At 35.9% G+C, this 7,281-nt stretch overlaps 1 pseudogene; it reads left to right on the top strand.

The window, feature by feature from the left end:
* Positions 1–4,077: 4,077 nt before the first annotated feature.
* Positions 4,078–6,083, top strand: LOC131644167 (pentatricopeptide repeat-containing protein At3g04760, chloroplastic-like; annotated as a pseudogene).
* The last annotated feature ends 1,198 nt before the right edge of the window (positions 6,084–7,281 follow it).

Raw genomic sequence — 7,281 nt, 5'->3', positions numbered from 1 at the left:
GCCGCGAGGGTTTAGAAGGGTGTTACAATAGTGGTATCAGAGCATAGTCGGTTGTTGTGACCAGAGTCTTGTGTCAGTCTTCCCTGTGTATACGACTAGTACGGGTTAAACACTGTCGATACTTATGTTCTGACTAGTGTAGTCATTATTTCCATTGTTATGCTCAGCAGAGCCAGATGTAGATGCAGTAGGTGTTGTAGTCTCACCAGCCATATTGATTTAAGCGTTTTTCTCTTCCTAAATCTTTTCTAAACACGGTTAAGTGCTTGCACCTTAGAACCGGCGCTCTGATGCCAATTGAAGGATAGAAAAACCCTTAGAAAGGGGGGTTTGAATAAGTGTACTTTAAAAACTCTTAAGATAAAAACAATTTGCACAATGATTTTTATCCTGGTTTGTTGTTAACGAAACTACTCCAGTCCACCCCCTTAGAGTGATTTACCTCACCTGAGGATTTAATCCACTAATCAGTCTTGATTACAATGGTTTTCCACTTAGATACCCTCTAAGTCTTCTAGAGTATACTGATCACAACCTGATCACTCTAGGAACAAAATGCTTAGATACCCTCTAAGACTTTCTAGAGAATCCGATCACAACTTGATCTCCTCTAGTCCTTTACAAATGAATGTAAACAAATTCTTACAAGAGTATTACAATGCTTCTTAAAAAAGCTATAATCACAACTGTGATATTTCTCTTAAAGTTTAAGCCTAATCTCACTAAGATATTACAACAGTAATGAAGTGAGGTTGAAGATGAAGTTTGAGAGCTTTTGAATTTGACAGCATTTCTGTATGTTTGCGCAAAGTGTTGTATTCAGCTTCTCATCAGAACTTCTATTTATAGGCGTTTGAGAAGATGACCGTTGGGAGCATTTAATGCGTTGCGTGATCCGTACAGCATTGCATTTAATGTTTCACTCTTTTGTCAACTACCTTGAGCCTTGCTTTTCCTGCTTTAACTAACTTTGCTTTTAATAGCTTCTAACGTTCCTTTTGTCAGTCAGCGTAGCCTGCCATCTTGTACTTGCTTCTGATTTGATCTTTGTAGATACAACGTTTGAATATATCAGAGTCAAACAGCTTGGTGCAGAGCATCTTCTTGTCTTCTGACCTTGAAGTGCTTCTTAGCGTGATACCATAAGAACTTCAGTGCTTCTGCTTCTGAACTCAAGTTCTTCTGATGCCTCAGTAGACCATGTTCTGATTCTGCTTGACCATCTTCTGATGTCTTGCGAGAGCATGTTCTGATGTTGCATACTTGAACCTTCTGAGTCCGTGCTTCTTACGCTGATTTGTGCATACTCTATATATATTTCCTGAAATGGAAAATGCGTAGGATTAGAGTACCACATTGTCTTATACAAAATTCATATACATTGTTATCATCAAAACTAAGAATATTGATCAGAACAAATCTTGTTCTAACAAGGAGTGTGCAGGATCCGGTCAACTTCCTGGTCCTCCAGTTGGAGGCCTCATTCAGCTTCTGGTATAGATATACCAGAGTAGCTGACCCCCAGTTCCACTGGTGAACGGTAGTCAAGTCCATGAAATAGCGGAGGTAGGTCACGTCGACGTACCTTGCACTCTTGTCCACAAAGATTGCAGCGCCTACCACAAACATGAACCAGCACCGGAGAGCGCAGGCACGATGATCCTCCACAACTAGGGCGTTCTCCGCCTCCTCAAATTCGGCCGCCGCCACCAGGTGGTTCTCGAAATAAGCGTTCAGTATGGTGAACCGGATATGAGGCCCATTTGTCGTATGGCACTCATAGTCAGACATATCTGGCTCCATACCCAGATAGAGCGTCATCCACTCAATGGCTTCGATCCTCTGGATCTAGGAATGGTCCAGCAGCCTCCCTCTGATCGGCAAGTGGAGAATACACTGCACATCGTGCAAGGTGATCGTCATCTCCCCAACCGGTAAGTGGAAAGAAGATGTCTCCATGTGCCACCTCTCCACAAAGGCCCCCTGCATGCCGTGGCTGATGGTGGTATACCCCGTCATGCACAGCCCTCTAAGCCCTGAAGCTCTCACCGCGTCATTAAACCACTGCGCCGATGGTTTAAAGAGACCGAAAACCTTCCGGGCGTGGTTCACTTGTTTCAAAGTCTGTCTCTCCTGTTACAACAAAAACAAATAAAAAAAGTATGTTAATTAGTCCGTTAAGAAAATGTTGAATAAACGGCTAAATTAAAAACGGTTAAATAATAAAGTCGGGCAAATTATAAAAAATACCTCTCCCCCCCAGATACGCCAAGCGACGTGCTCGTGGTAGGTAAACATGTTTTCGGAAATGCATTTCTGAAATAAGACAAATTTTGAAAAAAAAAGGCGCTTTTGGAGATGCATTTCCGAAAACAAGATTTTCTTGCATTTCCGAAGTAAGGGGTATATTTGGTTTTTCACCAGAGTTAACCAAGAAAGTTGGGAGGTGGGTAAAGAAATTTCCTTCTTTTTTTCGGTTGGTTTGCATCATCTCTGTCTTTCAACGCCCTGTGTGGCTAGAGATTAAATTTACAGTTGTATATGTTTGTAAGATAATGTTATTCTTGGCACATATTTGATAAAGGGTTTTTTCAGTTCTAAGAATATCGAAAAAGCTATTCAGGTTATTGAGATGTTGGAAAAGCATGGTGATCCTGATGATTTCGCTTATAATGCAGTTATAAGAGAAGGTGTTATTTGCAAGGGTTGTGTTGTGTTGCTGGTGTGAGTACAACTTTAGAAATAATTTGTGGATGGTGAAATGATGTGTTAGAGTTGGCTAACTCACTTGATATATGGATGATGCTATTTCAGAAAACCGTTTCATTTGCGTGATGCGCACAAAGAATTGATTTATCCAGGTGTTGCAACATGTCCTAAAAATTAAAATTTTAGAGTCGCCACCTATTCTACCAGGGCGAATAGGAAACCCTACGAAGTCAAGAAATCTGGGTAAGTTATTATATTCAGGTCAAGGGAAGGTGTTAGGCACCCTTAACCCTTTCCTAAGGTTTTAGATTTAAGGCAAAGGTTTGTGGCTAAAGATGTTAAGGTTTAGGGTTTATAGCTAAGGAAATGAATAGGGTGAAAAGTGAGATTTTGGGGAAGGGACTCGCCTTGGTTATCCAAGTGCCTACGTACCTCCTTATGGAGGATCAGAGTCTACGTAGTTCAGGGCAGAGTTGTACGCCTTAGAATTAATATGAGGTTGTTTGAAGGTATTTTGAATTACCTTATCGTAATTTTGAAATTCGTAGTTCGCAAGGTATTTTGAATCACCTTATCGTAGTTTTGAAAATCCGTAGTTTGTGAAAAAGATGTGTTTTGAATGACGTACAACCCTGATTTTAATATGTTCTATTAATCGCGATGATTAATACGTTTAATCACCATAATTAACATATTTAATAAAGAATTGCTAATTATTCTAATCGATAGATTCGATTATCACTATTAGCAAATAAACGTGTTTTAAATTAAATTATTAATTATCGTTACTCCTCGTAATCAATAGATTTGATTAAAATAAATAACAAATTGATAAAAATATGCTAATCATCGTAACCAATAGAAACGGTTAAAACCCTTTAGCAGAATAATCCTTATTTGAATTTTATTATTTAATTAATTAAATAATCGATTATTACCCATCGCGACTGATTAATTTGATCAAAACGAATAATAAATAAAATCTTAATATTAATTTATAAATTAATTCAATTAAACTATATCTAAATGAATTATTAAATACTAATCCTAAATTGCCCATTGTATATATTTTATGTTTTTAATATTTTGGGTCTAATAGTTTATAAAAAAAATGATAATTTTATATATTCTTATTTATAAAATACATAGCCATATCTTAATTAACTCTACTCGTATGTTAAGAAACTTTAGTGTTACACCTATATTTATTTTCTCAAAAATTTTAAAATAAATATGCATACTTTAAAATTTACACGTTCATGATAACGTATTTTTTTCAAAAAAAAATTCTTATATAAATTATATCTAATAAATCTAATCCAATTCATTAAGTAAAAATGGAAAAATAAACTAAACTAATAATTAAGGTCTTAATTTATTTGTGTTGGATTTCAAAGCTCAGTTTCCCTTTATCCATTCTGAGACACTACATTTTGTCCAAACTCAACCCATGAATCTCCAACTACAACCGCAACAACCATCAATGACAACATTTTCAACCCAATTCCTGTCACACACTCTCAATTTCAGAAACCGCACTTCTCGCCATTCAAACCCCAATTTCGTCACTTCCTCAACCCCACTTCTAAGCGAAGGCAACACTAATGACCGAAGAACAAGAATCAACCAAGAACGATTCAGGGTCAATGAAACAAGGCCCAAACTTGATCAAAATTATGACTTTCGAGACACCAATTTACTGAAAGCTCTCCGCAGGTCATGCAAATCAGGTAAGTACGATGAGTCTCTCTACTTAGAAATGTTTTTTCATTTCTAAGAAAATCGAGAAAGCTATTCAGGTTTTGGAGATTTTGGAGAAGCACGGTGAGCCTGATGTTTTTGCTTATACTGCTGTTATAAACGGGTTTTGTAAATCTGATAGAGATGATGCTGCCAATAAGGTGCTTGATAGAATGAAAAAGAGAGGTTTGGCTCCTAATGTTGTTACTTATAATATTCTTATTGGGAATCTTTGTGGGAGGAGTATTGATGAAGCTATGAAGCTTTTCGATGAGATGTTGTTGAGAGGGCTTCGACCTGATGCATATACTTATACTATTCTGTTGAAGAGTCTTTTGAATGAAGGGAAATGGGAAGCGGGGAAGAGTTTGATGTCGGATATGTCGGATAAAGGCTGTGAGCCGGATTCTGTGACATACAACACGTTGATTGACTCGTTTTGTCGTGCTGGTAAAATTGGCGAGGCTGAGAATGTATTGAAGAATATGAAGAAGAGAGGTTTGGCTCCTGATGTTGTTACTTATACTATTCTTATTGGGAATCTTTGTGGGAGGAGTATTGATGAAGCTATGAAGCTTTTCGATGAGATGTTGTTGAGAGGGCTTCGACCTAATGCATATACTTATACTATTCTGTTGAAGAGTCTTTTGAATGAAGGGAAATGGGAAGCGGGGAAGAGTTTGATATCAGATATGTTGGATAAAGGTTGTGAGCCGAGTTCTGTGACATACAACACGTTGATTTCTGCTTTTTGCAAAGAAGGAAAAGTAAATTTGGCTATAGAGTATTTGGATAACATGATATCAGATGGTCGTTTGCCTGATATTGATTGCTATAACTTGATCTTGGCTTCTCTGTGTAACAGTGGACAAGCTGGTGAGGCTTTGAACATCTTTGAGAAGCTCGGTAAAGTGGGTTGTCCTCCAAATGCAATTTCGTATCATATATTGTTTGGTGCATTGTGGTGCAGCGGCAATAAAATTAGAGCGTTACGGATGATTTTGGAGATGTTAAGCAAAGGCATTGATCCTGATGAGTTCACCTATAATTCACTTATTTGTTGCTTGTGCAGAGATGGATTGGTGGATCAGGCAATTGAGTTGCTGGTTGACATGATGGAGAGTCACAAGTTTCAGCCTACTGTTATTAGTTACAATGCTGTTATTCGTGGATTGTGCAAGGTGCAAAGAGTCATAGATGCTATTGAGGTGCTTGCTGCTATGAATCAGAGAGGATGCTTGCCAAATGAAACAACCTACTTATTGTTGATTAAAGGGATTGGTTTTGGAGGATGGCGAAATGACGCGATGGAGTTGGCTAACTCACTTGTTAACATGGGTGCTATATCGGAAGATTCATTCAAACGTTGGAACAAAACGTTTATTTTAGACTTAATCATTTGATCCCTTAACTTAATTTAAAGTTCCACTTTAGTCCTTTATTTAATAAACGTTAGTTTTAAGTCCCTCAAATGTGATTCCGTTAGTTACATTGGTCCTATCCGTTTAATTTTGTCAACTTCCGTTAATTTGTGCATAGGTGGCACTCCAGCTGGATGTTTATTAAAATTAATTTGCCGAGAGGAATGTATTCTGCTGAATGCAAATCTTAAAATTAATTTGTGTTCTCATTTACCTGAACTCTTTTTGTTCTCCTTAATCCATGCAATTTATACTTAGTACCTATCATAAGTATTGAGTTTGAAGCTATTATTTGAAAAATCATGTAAAATATTTGCTTTTGGAATGATTAAACTGAAGTGTTTATTATTTATGTGCTACTAAATTTGTCTTTTCGTTAACTGACAATCTAACTCTAGTCACATACCTTAGTGAAACTGGGACTACTATCAGTGTACCAGCAAGAGCATCTATATAGTTAGGGTTACAACTTGTCCCGAAACCATGTTTAGTGTTAGAGTTACAATCATTCTATGGTAGCCGGTAAGATAATGTTATTCTTGGCACATATTTGATAAAGGGTTTTTTCAGTTCAAAGAATATCGAAAAAGCTATTCAGGTTATTGAGATGTTGGAAAAGATTGTTGTTCCATTCAGTTTAATGAATATCAATTTAACGCTTGCTCCCAATTTGTTTAGTGTTTAAAGTTTTTTTTTTTTCGATTCAATTTTATATTATGAATAGTAACTTTTATTTCTCCAAATCTTTCAACTCTTCTCATTTTATCATTCCTTTTTTAAAGTCTCCCTATCTCTTTTTCTTTATACTCCCGGTCAAAACCATAAGATTTTTGAAAAAAAAGAGTTTACAGAGAAAGCTTAAGTCTCTCAGCAACAAAACATTGTCTATGACAGTCTTAAAATCGAGATTATTTCGACCGGCGGGATCGGTTAGACCGTAAATCAGAGGGTAGAGCGGTCCGGCAATTTCTTTATATTTATTATTTTTTAGATTAATTATAATTTTTAGCCCTGTTTTCATTTTCTTAAATTTTGTTGCGTCTATTTTAAAATTCAATTGTATTAATATTTATAATTATGTAAACTATTTATAATAATTAAATAATATGAAAATTATAAAAATGAAAATTGTCGAAACTTTTAAAAAAAAAACCATTCATACGAATTTAACAATGATAATGAAACTTAAAAAAAATACGTTCTTAATAAATTATCGAACATATTATTCTTCTAAACATTTAATTAGATTATAAACTATGATAAAAGTGATTCAAAACTATTATAGTAGAACAATTTAATAAAACCTAAACTAATAAGCAGTAGAAAGTAAGAATTGAAGTGGTTAAAATATCAAGGTTATGTTTGGGAGTTTGGAGGGAAAAATTTCGGAAAACGATTTTTTTTAAAAGTA

Source organism: Vicia villosa, linkage group LG1, assembly GCF_029867415.1.
Source record: "Vicia villosa cultivar HV-30 ecotype Madison, WI linkage group LG1, Vvil1.0, whole genome shotgun sequence".
Classification (NCBI taxonomy): domain Eukaryota; kingdom Viridiplantae; phylum Streptophyta; class Magnoliopsida; order Fabales; family Fabaceae; genus Vicia; species Vicia villosa.
This window is presented reverse-complemented; position numbering and strand designations above follow the sequence as displayed.